Raw genomic sequence first — 22,012 nt, 5'->3', positions numbered from 1 at the left:
ATGGCTTGGCCTTCTTCCCACGCCATGGTTGATATGACGACCACTGAGATCCCCATCCATCTTCATGCCCTCTAGGCCGGCCTGATTCCCCCTTTTTCTGCTTTCTTCAACGCCATCTCTAGATCCCCAATACATCATTCTCCTTGCCGTCTTCGCCTCTAGATCCCCAATTCCATGCGCTGCCTGTAGATCCCCAATACATCATTCTCCTTGCGGTCTTCGCCTTCGTCTGCGAGGCCATGGTGGGCATTGCCCCTTTCATGGCCTTGTTTCGCCATTTCGTCTCTCTTCACCTGACCGATGGACGCTGGTGCTCGGGGTGCGTGTCCTTCCAGGCCGTAGGGGCGATGGCCGGTTCGGGAATCGACTTTGAGATCTCTCCAGTTTTAAGCGGATTTTGGAAGCGGCGGGTGTTCGTGGATGTCGGCGTGCTCAGCCCTCTGCTCTTGCTTCCACGGGCACCAGCCGCTCCTAGCTCTGGCTGGGGGCATGCGAGGCTTGTCGATCATCGGCTCGGCCATGTCTGGCGCCGGCTGGCCAGGTTGAAAGATCCCGGGGTGACAGCGCCCATGGTTGTGAAGGAATTCGTCCGGTGCCACATTGCTCCGCTCCAGCGTCACTCTCAGCCGATGTGGACCTTCTCTGGCTGCAGGGACCCCACGAGGCTTCATGTGCCCGTGCTTCCTTCCCAGGCGCTGCGGACAGTGCTCGAGCTCCTAACGGGCGACCCAGCGCCAGCCAATCTGTCGGAGGAGGGTTGCCTCTTGTACTGTTGCTCGAACAAGGTGGAGTCCGTGAGGCAGATTCCCCCTTTCGATGAATGGGGGATGTGCCTGGCCGGCCTTGAAGTGTCACGCGAGAACCCCATCCTTGTCATTCCTCTGCCTGCCGCCACCATGGCGCGCACCCTAGAGGTGGATGCAGGGGTCGAGCGCCGTCGGATGCCAATGAGGTGGCTGCTGAAGGAGCGATGTTGGACAGAGCTCCTGAGATGGCTGGTCCCGAGGCTCGGTAGAGCCGTCCTGAAGGGGCGGACGGAGAGTTGGCACGGTCCGAGGCTCCCGAGGTGGAAGCCTCCGAGGCTCGGGTGAGCAGTCCTTAGGCGGGGGCTGAGGAACCGCCGTGGCCCGACGCTCCCAAGGTCACTAGCCCAGGGGCCCCACCAAATACATCGGGTACTTACGGTCGCGCTCCGGGCTTCGGCCAGCTTCGCCTGAACTTTGTAACACTCCACAAGAGGAAGGGATCTCCAAGCTGCAGTGGTGATGCCTACAGGCCATTGAAGTAGAGGAAGTATATAGCCATAGACGAGTAAGTACCTTATCTCCACGATTACCTGAGTGCTGCATCCTTTCTAGAGCATGGCACTTCAGGATCCCTTCGGTTGGAGCAGAGATATATCCTGAGGAGCGGCGTCCGCCAGTCATTGGCTCGCCATTGATCTTGGGCACTCCTTGCCGGACTGCCGAGCGTGGCTCGGGGCCTGCTTAAGAGGCGGATGCGCCGACAGTGGGTCTTGATCCTGCGTTCTTGTCGTCCCTCCTTCGCGGTCCTGTCTGGGGTGCAGAGGGCGTGCCGAGGGCTCCTCCATTGGTCATTGCCCGCAGCTGGGTGAGCACAGCCCTGGCTTCATCTTCAAGCAGCGAGGCCTCACCCTGCAGCTCCTCCATCAAGGCCCGAAAGGCGGCGGGGAAGGTGCCAGCTTCACGCCCCCTACTAGGAGCAGGCGAGCCACCTCGAGCTTCCCCGATGATTCCCGACGCGGAGGGCGGACTCGGCCATGCGTTTGAGCTCGCGCGCGGGCACGGTGTTGTCCGCCACGAGCTTTTCCAGGAGGTGATGGGTGCGCTAAGCCGGCTCGGAGAAGAGCTCGTCAACGTTGACGGTCGCCTTGAGACGGAGGGCCTCCGGCTGGCGACGAGTCGCATCAGTTGAAGGTGGATATCAAATTCGGGCACCTTCAGCATGAGCGCGCCAATGCGAAGGCCGAGGTGTCCCTCGTGACCTCACGCGAGGCCTACGCCCGGGATTTGGAGGAGGCCAGAGTAGGCGATCTCCATCGACAAGCTGCAGAGGAGCCTGAGCAGGAGCTCTTGGCCTTGAATGATACCCTTGAGAAGCGGATGAGGTGCGTAGGGCCGTCTTGGTGTTGACGAGGGGAGTGCCTTTCGAAGAGAAGGAGATCTAGAAGCGCGAGGAGGCGCTGATGCTGGAGGCTTCGGAGCAGATCCTGGAACTCGAGCGGCTGGAGGTGAGGGAGCGCCAGGTGACCATGGCTGAGGACGCCGTCTCCGCGCGAGAAGCTAACATCCAGGAGGAGGTTGACCGGAGAGTGGCGAAGGCTCGTGCAGACCTTGTCGACGAACACCAGCTGGCGCTGGTGTTCGTGGAAGCTGAGGCTAAGGGCAGGTCTGTCGCCCTTAGGATAAGACTGGATGAGGCAGAGCAGCGGGAAAGGGTCGCCAAGGCAGCCCAGACCTCTGCCCTGGCTAACTTGGCCTCCACCCATGCCGACTTGCTCTCACTTCAGGAGCAGATCGATGGTGTTGCGTCCCTTGTGAAGAAGAACGCCCATGATGCGTGTCGTCGGTAGACATTGCAGCACGAGCATGCTTCTATGCTCCAGGACCTCAAGGCGAGGGCCAACCGAGCCTTGAGTACCATCTGAGAGCAGAGCGCACCTCATCCGCGCAAGGAAGACTACGCCACCCACCTCCTCTTCTTCACCATCATCATGATGCGCCTGGAGGACCGGGCCACGAGGGCTCCCGAGCTCGTTGCGGAGAGGAGCCGGGGCCTCCTGGGGTGCGCGTTCTCGCGCGTCTTCAGTTACCTCCAGAGCCTTGATACCCATTTCGACTTTGACGCCGCCATAGCCCCCATGCCTTGGGTCATCAACAACGACCTGTCGAACTAGGTGAACGACCATGTGGACGCCTTGGTCGAGGAGTTCGCCTCTGAAAACGACGTAGCCATGATGGAGGCAAAAGAATGCGGCGTGGACGGCGATGATGAAGACGACGGAAGCAACAACTTGGGTGGTGAAGATGAAGACAATGGGACCAGTGTGGGGGGTAGCGCCTCCGGCTAATCCTGCATTTCCTTCGCCTTAACCTGTGTAACGGAGAGAACCTCCGGCCGCGGCCCTGTGGAGTGTGAAAGCTTTTTGACGGGGGGGCTTGTAATGTATGAAACAAAAAGTATGAAGTGATGACGCGCCTCTTAAGGACGGGGCTTCAAATGCAATATCGCACGCCCGCTAGGCTCCCGAACGGGGCAGTTGTTACGTCTTACCTTGATTCCGCAAGTCCCGGGCCAGTTCCGATATCCTGGTCGTACCTTCCTACCGAGGTCGGCCCCTCAGGGCTCACGAGTTTTTAAATCTCCCGAGGAGCCTCCTCGCCCGCCCGAGAGGGCCTCACGAGGAGCGAATGCCGGACTACGGCAGGGTGTGTGCGCGGTGGTCCTGCGGCGATTGTACCCTTGACCCCTGGGGCTTTGTTGCTGCCCAGGCTCGCCCAAGCATGGCTGGCGTGCGCATACTACACCCAGCCCCCGCTCGTGAGGTGCTCTCTAGGGGTGGGGTAGTAGGCGTGAATCTCAAAATAAAACACGCAACCAGAACGCAAGAGATCAACACGAACAAGAGAAGACTCCCCCCCCATTTTTAACAACAAAAAGAACTTCAAGTCTCAGTTCAAAAGGTGGTGAATCGAGTTACAGAAAAAGGGATGAAAGCAAATGGCCGCGTCTGGCACCTAGCTAGTCTTCTTGTCTTCCCACCAGCGCAGAGCTAAGTGCTTTCACTGGATGTGAGCATAGTCATTGGGGGACAGTGTCGACGGCCAGCGCGGAGCATGGTGCTTCCACTTCGACGTGGGCGGGAGCCCCCAAGGACCGAGGGCGGCACTCCGGAGACTCCGGGGCGTGTACAGCCCCACTCATTATTGCGTGAGAGTGTCACGAGTGGAGACCTTCACAGGTGCGAGCCTTGCTTCATATCGCCAGACGAGGGCCCCGCCCTGCGCCACCCCCGACCACCGTTGGGGCATCCGGAAACCAGGACGAGACCAAGGGGCAAGGGGATACTAGCGGTGCCCTCGGCGACCACGGGCCCTCTGCCGGGAGGGAAGGGCTCACCAACGCCTCCCCCAGTAGAGGACCTGCTCCATGCAGCGCCTAGCTCCGTGCGGCGCGGGGGTGGCCCTAGCTCCGGGCCCCGCCAGCGCCGCCCCCAGTGTGCCACTTCCGCCGGGAGCAGAGCCGCTGACCTAAGGTGTCCATCCGCTGCTGTGGCCTGGTTTACCTGCAGGCCATGGTTAGCGTAAGCATGGTCCCGAGGTATCGGTTATACCCTGTTGTCGACGTCACTGAAGGGGTCGGCGAAGCCTCCGGGCAGCTCTTGGAAGGCCCAGCCTCGGACGTTGCGCCTTCCCATCCTGGCTCGGGGAACGAGTTGGTGCCTTCTCCCATAGGCGTCCGCCGTTGCCACGCGGAGCCGTCGCCTGGGTGCCCCACGCCTTGGGCCGTTGGCCGCGGCGCCTGGCCCTGGTGGTCGCTGGGTGGCATCCCAGCATGGCCCCGCAGGGGACCACAAACGCTTATTCCTCCTGGATGTGGCGCAGTTGTGGTCGGACGCGCGGCGCCGTGAGCCATGCTGTTGTTGTTGAGCCCCTAACGCTCCGGGAGGCGCGCGAGCTCGTCGGGGCCTCTGCTACAACCTGAGGCGTGGGCAAGGAGCAGAAGGGCGCCACACCTCTACAGGCCGCGTCAAGTAGTTCGGCGACACGCTCCAGCAGTGCGTCGCCACCTCTCTCCGCCAACCTGCACCGTAGAAGCTCCCGTGCCACGATGAGTGCGGCTCGCATGTTCGCCTTCTCCCGTAGGGTGTGTGGTGCCGTCGCCGCAGCTTAGCCTGAAGATCGTGTGGTGGCGCGCGCGCCGCGGTGCAAGGGCAGACGGCGCCGACCCACGCCGCCCGCGTCTGGCGGTGTTGGGCGGCGTGCATGCCGCCTGGAGCGCGGAGTTGAGGTCTTCTTGAGCGGACGGCGTTGCCCGGGCGGGCTAGGCAGCCCAGTGCATGGAATGAGCCCTTGAAGCGTCAGCCATCGGAACCGCAGGGTGATGGCGGGCCGATCGACGGAAGATAGGCTTCGGCACACCCCTACCTGGCGCGCCAAATGTTGGATTCGGGGTTCCGCAGACCCTTGAGAGGTTCGAACTCTGGTGTGCGTGCGAAGAACTCTCTCTTCCCAGTCTGCCCGCTCAACGATCCCACGATCTAGCTCGACGAACCCAAAGAACAAGAGACACAGGGACTTATTCTGGTTCGGGCCACCTTGCGGTGTAATACCTTACTCCAACTTTGTGATGGATTGCCTCAAGGGGCTGAGGATGAACTAGTACAGTGGTGGATCAGCCTCGGGAGGTGAGGTGTTCTTGGGCTCGATGAGCTGGTGAGGTGGTCAGGGTGGAATGGATCCCCCAGATGGTGGTGGGTAAGTCATATTTATAGTGGCCTTGGTCCTCTTCCCAAATGTATGCGGGAAGGGATCCCACAACGGCCAAATTTTATGGGAGACAACTAGTACAAGCTATCCTGACAAAAGTAGTCTTCACCTGCAAAAGGCTCTGGCGGTGATGCTGCAGTGGGCTCCGTGATGACCTCCATCTTGCCGTCCTGGCGGTCTTGGTCTTGTTGCACCGATATGGAAACCTTTGCTTGATTCCTCAGGACTCCGCGCCTGCGCTTGCCTCCTTAGCACCAAAGAGGAAACTGATACACTGCGCCTGCTGGCGCCCACCTGGCCTTGGTCGTCATGGCTCACGTCATGTGAACCTCGCGAGGTGCACCTTGCATAGATATCTCCGCTCCTCGGGAGCCCGCCTAGTGAGGCTGCCCCCAGGGTGGTCTTGGTGTCGTCCGCCTCGCGAGGTTTGGCCCCTCGCGAGAGTCTTGAGTTGTTGCTGCCGAAGCTGGGCCATACCAGACTATCGATGGAGCCACGCCACGGGCCGCAGGCAGGCAAGTCTGGGCACCCCCGTTCCTAGGACACCGACAATTAAATTTTAGAGGACCAAACTGTTAACTGAACATCAGATTGCATATTAACATTATAGAGGACAATTGACTAGAAGGCAATAGCGGTGGCCTCAAGAAAATAGCACAAACTATATTGTAAAGTAGGCAACCACGTGGCGGTGTCGACGGTGGCCTCGAAGATGAGGTGCTCCTCCAAGATCTGGTGCTCGGCACGCACGGCAGTCATAGCGACCTCGTGTGCACGTGCGGCCGCATGCTACTGAGCTCCACGTTATACAGTGTGCAAAATGGCTATGGGCGGCGCTTAATTGGAGGAGGGGGACAATGATTTCGGTGGAAGGTGTAGCACCCCGTCGGTCGGGGCATGTGGGATGGGAAAGGAGGAGTATGGTGTGGGTGGGGTGTGGATTACCTGACCATATCGACGAGGCTGCGCAGCAAGAAGAAGGGTCGGTGGCGAGGAGGCCGCACAGCAAGAAGAAGGGTCACCGGTGAGGAGGTGGCGCTGCAAGAAGAAGGGTTGCCGGTGAGGAGGCGGCGCTGCAAGAAGAAGGGAAGCCGATGAGGAGGCAGTGCTGCAAGAAGAAGGGTCGCTGGCGAGGAGGCTGAGCTGCCGGTAAGTAGAAGTGAAGGTTTGAACTTGGAAAGCAAGGAGGAACAATGGAAATGTGGCTTTTGGTGGGAGCGAGGGGGCAGGGAGTTACATATTTCCACTGTGGCGCAAGTGTGGTTCAAGCGGGGTCACTGGATTGTAAATGATGAAGCTTCCTGCCATACAAGACGGTGTGCCAAGATATTTTATATCGCATCCCACACGATTCTTTCTAGTAAACTGATTGTGGTGTACCTGATTTTTTCATTATATTTTGAAAGACAAAACAGCGTTACGGAGGGAAAGGACGGTGTTTGAATTTCTAGAGCATTTACGTACAGTGAACATGCAACTAGTACATGAGTGTCATATTTAAATTTGGAATTATTCCGGGTTCGTTTGGCATTTTTATGCATTAATTGAGTTTCTGGGCATTTAATGTGCATAATTCAAAATTGAACTACAAGCACATGCACCAGTTGTCAGCGTTCTGGGAACGGGGGTCCCCAGACTTGCCTGCCTGCGGCCCATAGCGTGGCTAAGCAGCAGGCCGTACGACACATCTTCATCAGCAAGACACCCAAGACCCTCGCGAGGGTCCAAGCCTCGTGAGGCGGACGACGCAAGACCTCCTCTGGAGTGTCCTAGCCAGGCCGGCTCACGAGGAGGGATAGACTTCGCACGCACCCCAGTGTTCGAACCTTAAGGGTTTGCCGGAACCCCACATCCGACATTTGGCGCGCCAGGTAGGCGTGCACCATAGTTTCCCTTCCATCAGTTCGTTGCTCCATCGCTCCATCGTTTCCATGGCGGACGCTCGCCATGCTCGAGCAGAGCGTCGGGCCGCCCTCTCCGCCCGCGTCGCTCAGACGGCTCCCGTAGGCGGGCCACCTCGTCGTTCTCCGTCTCCCGCCGCCAACGCTGCCACCGGCCCGGCGGGGAACGAGCAGCAAGCGTCCTCGTTGCATCCTTCGGTGCGGCAAGACGGCCGCACCACTACTCCGTCGCTTACCCCTGCCGGTTCCTCGTTTCACGCGCACCGCCCTCCCATGGAGGCACAGGCCGCGCTCATCGCGGCGAACGAGCTCCTGCGTTACCGCCCCGTCGACGACCTCTATGAGGAGTGGTTCGACTGCGTCGCCGAGCTCGCTGCGCCGCAGTGGGCTCTCCGGCGCCGTCCCACTCTCTGCCTCCCCCTCAACCAGCCATGGGCGACGGGGCTCATGGCATGCCTCCACCACCTCAACCCCAAGACGGTGCCTTGGCACCAAGGCGCGCGCCTCCGCGGCGTGATCCACCGCGCCCGGCGCCCGCGCATGAAGAAAGAAGCTGCCAAGAAATCCCGTGGCCGCGAGAAGCTGCCCGGCACTCCCTGCACCACCTCATCAAGACCGCGTGCCGCCTGCAGTGGCGCAGCGCGGACCTCGCCAAGACCAAGCGCCACCTCAGAAGCGGGCCCCGGCGACCACGGTCGGCTGCCGCGCCTTCACCCCCGAACTGCGTAGCGTCGCCTGGCCAGGCAAGTTCAGACCAGATCTGCCTCCTCGATACGACGGCACCGCCGACCCCGCGGAGTTCCTGCAGCTCTATGAGCTGAGCATTGAAGCGGCCAACGGCGACAAAAAAGTCATGGCGAACTGGTTTCCCATGGCTCTCAAGGATGGGGCCCGCACCTGGCTCCTGAACCTGCAGCACGGCTCGATCTCCTCCTGGGACGAGATGCGCGACAGCTTCGTCGCCAACTTCCAGGGCGCTCGCGACCGCCCACCGGCCGCGGGTGATCTACGCCGCATCAAGCAACAACCAGGAGAGACCTTCCAGAAGTACATCCAGCGCTTCAACAACACCCGCCTCAAGATCCCCAAGGTCACAGACGAAGCCATCATCTCCGCGTTCTCAGACGGCGTCCGTGACGTCAATATGAAGGAAGAGCTCGCTATCCACGAGGAGCTCTGCACATCTCAGGAGCTGTTCAACCTGGCGACCAAGTGTGCAAGAGCTGATGAGGGGCACCTCTCTCTCCAAGTGAGGCAGAGATCATCCCGAGTCATCCAAGAACGGCCGACCATTCTGCGCCTTCCACAACCTGAACACCCACAACACCAGCGACTGCCAAGAGCTCAGAGCCATACGGGAAGGACGCTACGGTCGACGTCCAGAGCGCAACGACCAGGGCTATGGCCGCGGAGGAGGACGCGGAGGCGGACACTAGGACGACCGTGGCCCGCGCCCAGAGTGGCGCGACCGGCCTCGTGAGGACCGCTGGCAGGACCAACCTCGGGAGGGCGCCTGGAGGGTCCCACCTCGCGAGGATCGCCCCCAGGGCAACGCCGGTCTTCCCCCGCTGCCGCCACCAAGAAGTAGCGACGACCACCACCAGGACGAAGGGGCTGGGGGCTTCCAGGAGCCGCGTGCGATCGCCTGCATCTTGGGCAGTGCCCAGGCCCCAGCCTCTGAGCGCATCTTCAAACAGTTCGCTCGCGAGGTGAATGCGGTGCTCCCCAAGCTCGAGGCCACGCGCCCGCTCAGGTGGTCCCAATGTGCCATCACCTTCAACTCGGCAGACCAGCTCAAGTGCGCAGCCACCGCTGGTGCCCTCCCTATGTTGTGCTCCCCAGTCATCAGCAATGTGCAGGTCACCAAGAGCCTCATCAACGGCGGCGCAGGGCTCAACGTCCTGTCCGTCGACACGTTCGACAACCTCCAAGTGCCATATGAGCAGCTCAGCCAACCAAGCCTTTCTCAGGAGTGACCGACGGTTCCACCACACCGATAGGGCAGGTCCACCTGCCTGTCACCTTCTGGGAGCGCAGGAACTATCGCACCGAGCTCATTGACTTCGACGTCGCGCACATCCTCCTGCCGTATAACTCCATCCTCGGGTATCCAGCCCTGGCCAAGTTCATGGTAGTCAGTCATCATCGCTACAACGCTCTCAAGATGCCAGGAAGCGGAGGAATCATCACGGTCCCGTGTGAAGAGAGGGATGCGGTGTGCTCCCTTGAGCGCGCCTTTCAAGCTGCAGTAATCGACGACCCCAACAGCAGGATTGAAGGCCCTCCGGAGGCCATCCCCAAGAAGAAGCAGCTACGCCGAGCAGGATCTCAGGAGGCCAGCAACGCAGCTGGAGCCTCGTCAGGATCAGCGCCTGCTCCAGGGGCGCCTCATTCTGTCGCATAGAAAGGCGCGCCCGGCATCCTCCTCGGGCAGGGCTCGGGGGCTCTCTTCTGGAGGGCCACAGACCTTGCCAACCTCACGAGGGAGGCGCTTGGGCACCACTTGGAGGCGTGCTTCATGGCACGTTTCCCTTAGGAGAACACAGGGCAAGGAGTGCCCACCACCCAGGAGTTCATCACCAAGACCACCCAGGAACTGCAAGAAGCAAGAGCCATGCGCGGCCACAGCCGCTCACATGGCGCGGCTCCCCATCCAGGAGAGGATGTCGGGCTGCGTGTCTGCGTCGACATCCCAGGGCTCAACAGGGCCGCATCTTAGGAGCGCTTCTGGCCATTGTGTGCGGGCCGCTCTGAGGGCCCGCCACACAGCCGCGTTCGCATGCCCTTCGGCTTGCCGGGCGTGGCGTCGGCCTACCAGCGCAACGTGCGACAAGTCCTGGCAGCTCAGGAGGCCAGGTTCCACGCCGTCCTGGAGGAGATGGAGACGGCCTTCAGGGAACCTCCTAAACCCCCAGAGCCTCCCGAGGCTCAAGGCCCCGGTGGCCCATGAGGAGCCATTCCTTCAACACTCGGCTTCAGCTGCACCAACTCTACTTCGTCTATAGAACCAGGTGACATCTTCCAAGTTCGTTTAAGCTGGGAGTGCCCCTCGGGCTGCATTATTCCTAGGCCGCATTGGTCCGTCCCTGTGGCATGTATCCCTTTTGCTTAAGTATTTAGCTTACCTTGCTGGGGGCGCCCCTCGGGCAGCATCATCCCCAAGCCACTCGGGCCGGACCCGGTGGCATGTATCTTCCTGCATTTATCCAAGTTGATCTGCTCTTCATGCTTAACCTGCCAACGCCAATCACCTGCTCGATCATCGCGTCCCCCGGGGCCTTCACACAGGCACGGCGCTGGTGCATGGGTCCATCCCCGCCACGCAGACAAATCTGAGTGGTCGAGCTCTGGCTTGCGGCACGCGCCGCGCACGTCACCTCACCAGGCCCTCAGTGCCTTCACCTCATCTAGAGCAACTAGCGGCAGGCTAACAGCTATAACGGCAAACCATGTTCCTTATTGTGCCTACTCACAGGGATCCCGAGGGAAGGATAGCAGGCGGCACTCCGAGTCTCTTTTTCTCTTGTGCAATTCGCTTGCGCGTTAAAAGGGGGGCTCCTGAGGATCGCGACTCAGGAGCTCTTACTGGCTCTCCAGCCCTCACCCCCTGGCCTTGACCACGGCATCGCGACCTGGCATACCAGCGGCGGCTGAGCTTGGTTGGGGGCCGGGACCTGAGGACGTAGAGCACTAAGGAGAGCATGAGGGGAGGGGAACTCGTATGGGCCGACCTGGCTATGCCGCACGAGTTGGCGCACAGCCCTAGCGCGACATCAGGAATCGCCGCGAAGTCAGCACGATAAGTTTCGCCCTAGGATCTGCTAAATATCTGGGCCTAATGGTCACACACGCCATACCATAGCCCCGCTGTGGCCAAGTCATTTTCCTCTCTTGCCTTACCATGGATGCTTGAGCGCTAAGGGGGACCTCCTGAGCATCGCGCCTTAGGGGCTCTTACTGGACCTCGGGCTGCACACCTCCTGGCCTTGACCACGGCACGCGAGCTGGCATACCAGCGTAGAGCAACAAGCCATCGCGAGGAAAGAAATGGGGGACCGAGCCTTAACGGGCCATGCGCTCATCATGTTTTCATAACAAGAAAGATAAGCACCAAAGATATTACAGACCCTTACATGCCCCCACGGGGTGATTCATGATCCTTCGCAGGAAACAAAAGCTGATACTAAGGGGAATCCTATCTACACCCTTCCGTGGCAGACGCCATCATCAACAGTGGGCCACGGGAGGCCGGCGCCAACCCCATCCAGATCAGCCGCGGCGACGGCCGGACGCCGCAGCCCTGCTCCGAGCGCGGCGAGAGCTCGGGGGCACGTAGCTGTCGTCGCTCGTCTCCGGGGTCGCGTAAAGCTCAGGAGAGCTGCTGGACACTCAAGGGCTACTGCTGTTGGAGTAGCTGCGGGCAGAGCGCGCGTCGGTCTGGCGCTCCTCTCCAGGGCAGCACTCCAGGCGGCGGCCCTCGGCGTCGAAGACCTTGAAGAAGAGCGTGGAGGCACTGTCGTACTCGAAGTGGATCGCGAGGGCTCCCCTCGCACGGCAGACCCCCGCGATCTCGCCCCAGCCGCAAGTCATGAAGATCTTGCCAGTGGGGACTGCTTCAATCTCCGCTCCGTCGCCGGAGCGCTGCAGTCGGCGTGCTGCAGCCAGAGCTCGAGAGGTCCCCTCGGCGGCATCACGTTGGAGAAGAACCGCGGGAAGCGGATCCAGGAGCTTGGAGGCATCGGTGCCCACAGCACCAACTCGCGCGAGGAGTCAGTGGCGTGGACCCCAGGGGCAACGGCACGCGTCGCCGTGGCACGGCGACATCGTACACGGCTTGGGCGGCGCTGCTCGTCGCTCCAACCTCCCGAGCCCTCGGCTCGGGCGTGCAAGGGTAGCGGGTACCCCGGAGGAGGCCGCTCGCACCAAGGCCTTGTCACCACCTGCATCAACGCTTCGTCGCGGTGATGGGTCGACCTCTTCTTCGGTGGAAGTGGTCCCGGGTCGTCACGGGGAGCTTTTCCTTTCTCTTCGGCGGAAAACCTTCTGATGGGCACCATTGTTGTCAGCAGTGGAACAAGGAGGAACAAGCAAGCAAGCGAGGAAGAGATGGGCAACGGGGGCTCCGCCCCCTCCCCATTTATAGCAAGAGAAGGCCAACCGGCGTCTCCCACGATCGCAGGTAATGATGGTTTTACTTGCATGTCGCAGGGACTTGTCATGTCGTGCAGTTGTCGAGGCAACGTGGGGAAGCGGAGACGCCCACTTCCAATCAACCGCCATGCGTCAACCGAGGCCGCAGGCTTTTGGGGACCGTGGTGCTCCGAACTTGACCCTTAGCTTCGCCGCGAAGCCATGCCCGAGCGCACCTTGGGCCTGGGAGCTACTGTCGGCGTTCTGGGAACGGGGGTCCCCAGACTTGCCTGCCTGCGGCCCATAGCGTGGCTAAGCAGCAGGCCGTACGGCCCATCTTCATCAGCAAAACACCCAAGACCCTCGCGAGGCGGACGACGCAAGACGTCCACTGGAGTGGCCTAGCCAGGCAGGCACACGAGGAGCAGAGAAATGAATGCGAGGCAAACCTCACGAGGCTCTTGTGACGTGAGCCATGACGTACGGTACCAGGCGGGTGCCAGGCGGGCACCGGTGCGCGCAGCGTCCTTATTCCCTCTTTGGTGCTAAGGAGGCCAGCGCAGGCGAAGGGTACCGAGGCATCAGGCAAAGGTTGCCATATTGGTGCAACGAGACCAAGACCAGGAGGACGGCCAGGCGGAGGTCATCGTGGAGCCCAAGACAGCGTCACCCCAGGGCTTTTCGCAGGCGAAGACCGCTTTTGTCAGGATAGCTTGTACTAGCTGTCCCCCTTCAAATTTTCCCGCCGTTGTTGGCTCCCTTCCCGCTCAATATTTGGGAAGAGGACCAGGGCCTATATAAGTAGAGCTAGCTACCACAGTAGAGGCAGGTTGAACTGATCGAATCCTCACGCCACAAGTTCACAAGCACAATAACACCTCAACCTCAGGAGGATGTTTTTTTCTTGTACTGTTCATCATCAGCCCAAGAGGCAATCCACCACCACCACACTGGAGTAGGGTATTACACCACAACGGTGGCCCGAACCAGTATAAACCTCATGTCTTTTTGTGTTGCGAGTTCATCGAGTTCGTCCGCAAGATCTTAGCGAGCTAGAGCGTAGATCGGTAGGAGGGAGAGACTTCGCGCGCACCCCAGTCTTCAAACCTTAAGGGTTTGCCGGAACCCCACATCCAACACCAGTGCACCAAAGTTTGTTCAAAAATCACATGTGTCTCTTTGGGTGAATTTATAGGTCCCATGCAAGTAATGGGAATGAAATTCAAACATTTTGGCGTCGTGGCTCCGCCAGAAAGATTGAGAAACTTGGTTTTTTAATTCTTGTAAATCCAAAACACGCCTAAAATTCATGAAACTTGGCATGTTGTCATGACATGGCACCAACATGCTGCGGTAAATTTTTGGGCCGAATTGGGACAAGCTTTGGTATAAGCTTATTGCAAACGGCAGCTTATCTCAAGAAGGCATGTGGTTTTGAGAGGGAACGTGTCACCTCCGTGTGTGAAACGACATACGTACACTGCCCCTTCCCGCCTTAATTTTTTTACACAGGCAGATTAGACCAAATAGAAGTATTGTGCTAAATTTTAGAATTATTCCGGGTTCGTTTGGCCCCTTTTATACATTAATTGAGTTTCTGGGCATTTAATGTGCACAATTCAAATTTGAACTACAAGCACATGCTCCAGTGCACCACAGTTGGTTGAAAAATCGCAGGTGTGTCCTTGGGTGAATTTCTAGGTCCCATGCAAGAAATGGGAATGAAATTCAAAGATCTGGGCGTCATGGCTCGGCCGGAAAGATAGAGAAACTTGGTTTTTTAATTCCTGTAAATCCAAAACACGCCTGCAAATCATAAAATTGGCACGTTTTCATGACATGGCAACAACATGTTGCGGTAATTTTTTGGCCGAATTGGGACAAGCTTTGGTGTAAGCTTCTTGCAAACCGAATTTTCTCTCAAGAAGGCTCGTGGTTCCGAGAGGGAACGTGTCACCTCCGTGTGCGAAACGACATACGTACACTGCCTTCTCCCACCTTAATTTTTTTACACAGGTAAATTGGACCAAATAGAAGTATCGTCCTAAATTTTGGAATTATTCCAAGTTCGTTTGGCCTTTTTATACATTAATTGAATTTCTAGGAATTTAATGTGCATAATTCAAATTTGAACTACAAGCACATGCTCCAGTGCACCAATGTTGGTTGAAAAATCGCATGTGTGTCCTTGGGTGAATTTCTAGATCCCATGCAAGAAATGGGAAGGAAATTGAAACATCTGGGCATCGTGGCTCAGCCGGAAAGATTGAGAAACTTGGTTTTTTAATACCTGTAAATCCAAAACATGCCTGAAAATCATGAAACTTGGCATGGTGTCGTTTTGGAACAAGTGCTGTCACATTACAAATTGGCAACACAAGTATTCTTGAAATCATGGGCGTTCTCCTTACCAATTATGTGCCGCCACCCGTCCCCTTTTTTTATTGTCTAGGAGGTGCCATGCAGGGTAGTTATTTGAGTACGTGAGGCGTGAGATCAGACCCCTGTGATTGCTCATCAGGAGGCGAGCCTTTGACCTCTACCCGCCGCACACCTCCCTCCCAACATCTCCATTAATGGCGCCCGAGCCCCTATTCTACGACGTGGCTATGTCTCACTGGACTGAGATTTAAGAGAGAAAACTTAAAATCTGAAAAGATAGTTTTGCATGGATCTTGATGTACGATCCGACAGACCACCGACTACGACTTATAGCAAGCATGATGAATATAAGGATGATTATAGTGGATAATAATTGTCTTACATATTTAGGAACATAATTAAAAAAGCCACATGCGGCAACGCCCGATATACACAAGGGCAAAAGAAGAAGGAAGACAACGATCTGGCTCATTGCTCTCTACTTTCGTGATGCGTTGCTGCAGGCCGCGAGAACTAGTATCCGCGGCGAGCGGCGATGAGCTCTTTCTTGTCCTCCAGATGCTGCTTGGGAGCATCCACGGATTCCTCCACCGGCCTTCTGTGCTCGATGCGCAGCATTGTATTCTCATCCATAAGTTTCTCGACGATGACGCCGGTCCTCTTCAACAAGGCAGTGGTATCCTCCTTCTGCTCCGCACTTCCAACGATCTTCGCCCTCATCAGGCCGCCCTCGGCCAGGAGCTTCGCATTGCTCTCATTTAGTTGCCGGATGACGCCGGTAGCCTGTTCAACAGAGGCTTTCACGTCGTTCTGCAACCTCGCCCAGGCGGAGATCTGATCCGTTTGGCTATGTACGATCCCACACATGCGCTTGTAAGAGTCCTCGCCTGCCCGCGAGACATTTTCCTAGGCTCAAAATTTAATTACGGTTATAAGTGCGGCACTATTCCCGGAAGGCATAACGTGGCACGCCTTCTCGGCCGGGTATGTGGCGTTTGCACCATAGGGTGCACCGCAATAGGCAATGTCAGCACACGTCTTGTTCCAACAACCATGCGCGCTCATTATTACCATCACACGCACTTCTTTTAATAAGAATGTGTGTGCCTGTCTACCGCACGCACGTTGATCTATCTAACTGTTTCTGTTTGTTGTGGCTAATCGCATATAGTTCATCCATGTGAAGTGTATGCCATCAATCGCAGACACTTTGATCTGGCTGACCCATTTCTGTTCTGTTGCCTAATCGCAAACAGTTAATCCTTCTAAAGTGTATGCCCTCAATCGCACACACCTTTATCTAGCTGCCCATTTCTATTGTTCCTCCTCATCACAAACAGTTCATCTGAGTGAACCGTCGCTGTATATCACACATGCCTTCATCTGGGTGCCCATTTCTATTGTTCCGCCTCATCGCAAACAGTTCATTGAACTAAACCGTATGCCCTGCATCGCACACGTAATTAAAATCAGAATCGTGTTTGATGCATCCGGCACCGCAAACATTTTGCACCCTTTTTAAAGGTTCTTTCACACCATCGTTTGCGATTATTGCATCGCACACAGATTCGTCGAAGGGTCTCTGATCATAGTGTCGCGTTAGCAGCAACCTCCAGTAGTGTATGTACTCCAAAGTTCACTCAGACAAGCAACGATGTTGACAAGAAGAAGTGCCATAGTGAACGCCAACAATATTGCTTGGCGAATAGCCCAGAAAAACATAGTATTAGTCTTTGGTCCCAACTTGTGCCTTTTGGGTATCGGCACATATGGTAGCAAACTGTATGGCATGGAGTCTAAAGATTCCAGACAAATAGGCCATTTCAGTTGAACTGCACAAAAAATTTGGGTGGTTCATTTTATCGACCGCCTCATTTCTTGTCGGCAATGTAGAGTTTTGCTGAGCTACAGGACAAAGATGAGCCAGTAAAGTAGTTGGATGAAAGTAGTGGCCAAGTTGCTCAAACCTCCCTCAGCATTGAGGCCAATATCTCGAGGATAAACCTATAAGCAAAGTTCAAATTGTCTGTGCTGCCTCTTATGTACTCGAAAGTTTACTCGTACAAGCATTAATTTTAGGAAGAAGCACCACCAAGTGGACACCATTTACCAGTCTGTACCCTAGGTAATTAAAGTTTGTCCATGGATGATATTGGTTGTGATCTCAATCATTTGGATGCATAAACATACTGAACATGTGTATATCTAAATCTTTTTGTGAATTATCTATGAATATTGTCTTGTGATCTATCAATCATTTGGATGCATAGACATGTTGAACTTGTGTATATATGAATCTTTTGAGTTGTTTACTGTGAATGTTGACTATGAATATCAACGTGTCGTCTGAACCTGAGTTTGATACGAATGTTTAGCTTTTTTGTTATACTTGTGTGTGAACTTGTTAGAATGTCTACTATGGGATTGTGACGTGTTGGTGTCAACGGCACACCTTCTTCCCGAGAAGAATTGCACCTGCTTGTTTGGGTAGCAATGGCGCATCAGCTCTTTTTTATCTTTTTGCTCTGTCTTCCCCCCTCCCCTGCTCAACCCCTGCCACAATGTTTTCCGCCTCAAAACAAACATAGTACTATGTTGTTTTTGGGCCTTGATGAAAAATCAAGTGCTGCTTTCTGTAGGTTGGTCCCCCTAGCAAATGGGCTGCTGGTCCACCACGGACTGGGAGGCTAAAAATACAAGTTGTATGATGTAGAGGCAAGTAAAAAAACGCCATCGACAGCCATCCACTAAAAAAATTCACGTCTGATGTGCTTCTTCAGTCGCGTCGCCGACCCCCTCTTTAATCCAGTTCGCTCCATTCCCCAACCGGCAGCACGGGACGGAAGTTTATTTCCCCCTCGCGCTACTGGGGGATTGAAGAAGTGCGGCATCGAATCCAACACCGGTGATGGCTGCTTCTCCAAGTGATTTTCAGATAAGAAACTGCATGTATAGCACATCTTCATATGATGCAAAGTCAAAAAGATATGCTATTTTCAAAACGGCAAGACAATGTTTAGTGTGCGAAAAGCTGGGTAAACTAGGGACGAAATTTTTGCAAGTGTTAGATAGTTTTCAACTGCACCAGTAGGAATCGAACCCGGGAAGTACAGCTTTTGGGTGAGAGGGCTGCATTCACCGGGCTAGTGCGGTATGTTCGAAAGAATGACGGTGTCTTCCCCTGCTCCGATTTTTTCCCGTCCGTGTGCACTCGCCATGGAGCCGCCGTATGCCGTTGTCAACATGCTCAACAAACGAGAGGATTCCTGAGAGGACTGTACGCTGAGAGGCTGAAAGTGGGGACCCACCAGGTCCAAGCCGTACGCAAGCAAGTACCTCATTGGAAAAAAAAGCTTCCTCCTAATTGTATACTGACGTTGGGGCCCACAAGTTTGTCAACCTAGTCAATAAACAAAATAAATTTCCAACGATGACTGTGATCAGGGAGCTTTTTTTTAGGGGTATCGGGGTTCTTTTTTTTGTGTTGGGGGAAAGGGGTATCGGGGATCTAGCTGGTATCATTTTTTTCCAGAGAGCAAACATGTATCAGCTAGGCCTAGGTTTTGATTTCTAACATGCGTAGCCCACGACATACCGAGACAGTGGTTGTTGGAGATATGCCCTAGAGGAAATTATGTATGATGATATTTCTTATGTGTTTTTGAATAAAGATAGTCCTTGGACATTATCAATGATGTGTATCTGCAAGTACGTGACTTGTTTGTGGGACTATGCATTGTATGATGGCTGTCCTAAAAGGTCCCTAGTCGAAAGGGCTGTGTGGACGCAGCCAACTAGACTAGCATATGACATGGTCGATGGCTTGGTATCACTAGCCATGGAGCAATGGATGCTAACCAGATAATATGGACTTGGAAGGATCTGGTCGGATTTGACGTAGTCGGATCCGAGTCAAGATAAGGTCCGAGTCGAACAGACCCAACTATGGGACCCATCGATATGTTATCTGTGAGTCTCTAGTACAACATGCTGTCGGTGGAAATGACACCTGTGGAATCACTGGGATGCCTTCTATGGTTGGCGGGTGCGGGGTTGTGCAAAGAGCGGGTCTGGTAGTCAGCACAAGGATCGTTTACCTAGGTTCAGTGCGTAATAACCTAGTCCTACTTTTGCGTATATTTGAGTGTTCTTGAGCTCTCGAACTAGCTGTGGTGCGTGCATAGTCCAAAAGATCCGAATCCTTCTCCAATACGCTTGGGGCCTCCTTTTATAGTCAAAAGGGGTCGCCACAGTGGCACACAGGAGGTGGAAAGATATATGGTGTACAAGCTTATCGCCTATCATTACGGGACAAGGCGCATTAAATGCGCTCCTTAGGTGGCCTGTTGCTTTATTGGGGATGGCAACGAGGCATGTCCCGTCCGTCGCCGCTCCGCCTCGTGTCCAGGCCAACGAGGCATGCGGTGCCACATTGGCTGGCAGGCTCCTGAGATGGCGTGGTGGTATGGTCTTCATGAAGATCTGCATGCCACCACGCAGGTGCTTGCTGAGTTGGCCTGGAGGTCGCACGTTGCCACGCAGGTGCCTGCCCAGCTGGTTGGCCGGGAGCTGTACGGGAACGGCGGTGGAGTCTTGGCAGACGTGGGTCTGGCTATGGCCCCGCAGGCGTCCTCAGCAAGGGTCTTGTCGGGGCCTCGGCAAGGGTCTTGCCGTGGCATCGCGGTCGCCCCCGGCAAGGATCTTGCCGGGGGTCTCGTGGATTTCCTCGGCAAGGATCTTGCTAAGGATGGTCGTCTTCTGGTCTTCATCTGATCTCGTGTGCTTATGATCTTCACAAAGATTGACTGGGTAGTTACAAAGGTAGGTTTCAGGCTTATCCAGACTTATGCCGCGAGACATGGTCGAGCAAGATGGTATTTGCCCCTCCGATCAGGAGAGATATACTATGGGCCCCTCGTGTGATCCGACCAGTATAAGCATGGCCATGCTACCAGGATTATGAGATAATCTGGTTTGTGGTCGGCATCACTGGAACGAGAAAGAGGTCGGACTAGCACAAGGATGACAGACTCGCCTTAAGCCCGACAACATATATCGTGTGGCAAAAGGAATGGAAGTGTGATGTACAGGTTCGCCTAACCAGCTATATCGTCTGCTTGGTGGTCGGCACGCCTTGCTAGAGGCCGCTACCAGCCATGTAGTCCGGAGGTGATCCAAACTACGACCAAGCCGGCTTGAACGTAAGCGGTCGCATGCTTAAGAGAAGGAACCTACGAGGTCGGACCCTACAACAGTGGTCGGGTGTGATCCGAGCTGTATTCGGATTGTGGCCGAGTAGACTTATGGCCTTTAGGGTCCGTGCAAGGCCCAAGTGTTGAGCCCACGACGGACGCCTATATAAAGTGGGGTGCGGCACACTCATGCGGTTGATCGCTTCGGCGCGTTTGCATGTGTTGTGAATAGACACCTCCACTCGCCGCCGGTGTTGTGATCGGACCTAGCAGTCCGCCGCTATCGGCGTTCTGGGAATGGGGGTCCCCAGACTTGCCTGCCTGTGGCCCACGGTGTGGCTCTGCGAGCAGGCCCGTACGGCCCATCTTCACCAACAAGCATTCAAGACCCTTGCGAAGGGCTAAGCCTCGTGAGGCGGACGACGCAAGACCTCCTGGGGAGCGGCCTCACCACGCTAGCTCGCGAGGGCCAAAGAGCTCAAGGCAAGGCAAACCTCGCGAGGTTCCAGTGACGTGAGCCGTGACGACCAAGGCCAGGTGGGCGCCAGCGCGCATAGTGTCCTTGTTTCCTCTTTGGTGCTAAGGAGGCAAGCGCAGGCGAGGAGTACCGAGGCGTCAAGCAAAGGTTTCCATATCGGTGCAATGAGACCAAGACGAGCAGGACGGCAGGACGGAGGTCACCGTGGAGCCCAAGGCGGCGTCACCACCAGAACCTTTTGCAGGCGAAGACCACCTTTAGTCAGGATAAGCTGTACTAGCTGTCCCCTTTCAAATTGGCTGTTGTTGGCTCCCTTCCTGCTCAATATTTGGGGAGAGGACCAGGGCCTCTATAAATAGGGCTAGCCACCACTGTAGGAGGCAACTGATTCAGATCATCCTCACCCGCGCAAGTTCGCTAAGCACAAGAACACCTCACCTTAGGAGGTTGTTCTTCCCCTTGTACTGTTCATCCTCAGCCCAAGAGGAAATCCACCACCACACACTGGAGTAGGATATTACACCACAACGGTGGCCTGAACCAGTATAAATCTTGTGTCCCTTGTGTTGCGAGTTCGTCGAGCTTGCCTTTGAGATCGTAGTGAGGCTAGGGCGTGATTCGGTAGGGGGAGATCTTCGCGGGCACCCTAGTGTTCGAACCTTGAGGGTTTTGCCGGAACCCGAGATCCGACATTTGGCACGCCAGGTAGGGCTGCGTAGAAGCTTTCCTTCCGTCGCTCCGCGTCCCATTGCTTCCTCGTCTCCATGGCGGACGCTCACGGAGCTCGCGCTGAGCGCCGGGCTGCCCTCGCCGCCCGCGTTGCTCAGACGGCTCCCGTCGGCGGGCCACCCCATCGTTCTCCGTCGCCTGCCGCCAACGCCGCCACCGGCCTGGCGGGGAACGAACAACAAGCATCCTCGCTGAACCCCTCGGTGCGGCGGGATGGCCGCACCGCCACTCCATCACTGACCCCGGCCGGTTCGTCGTCCCACGCTCGTCGCGCTCCCGTGGACGCGCAGGCTGCGCTGTGCATGGCACGCGAGCTCCTGCACTACCGCCCCATCGACGACCTCTACGAGGACTGGCTCGACTGCATCGCCAAGCTTGTTAGCGCCGCAGGGGGCTCCCCTGCGCCATCGCTCTCGCTGACTCGCCCTCCGCCAGCCGCGGGTGGCGTAGCCCATGGAGCGCCTCCACGACGGAGTCTTGGCGCCAAGGCGTGCGGCCCCACGGCATGACCCACCTCGTCCGGCTCCGACGCTCCCTGCGCCACCACGGCAAGACCGCGGGCCGCCTGCGGTGGCGGTGCACGGACTCCATCAAGGACAAGTTCTCCACCAGCACAGAGTCCCGGTGACCACGGCAGGCTATCGCGCCTTCACCCCCGAGCTGCGTAGCGTCGCCTGGCCGGGCAAATTC

This window comes from Aegilops tauschii, chromosome 4 (genome assembly GCF_002575655.3).
Source record: "Aegilops tauschii subsp. strangulata cultivar AL8/78 chromosome 4, Aet v6.0, whole genome shotgun sequence".
NCBI lineage: Eukaryota > Viridiplantae > Streptophyta > Magnoliopsida > Poales > Poaceae > Aegilops > Aegilops tauschii.
This window is presented reverse-complemented; position numbering follows the sequence as displayed.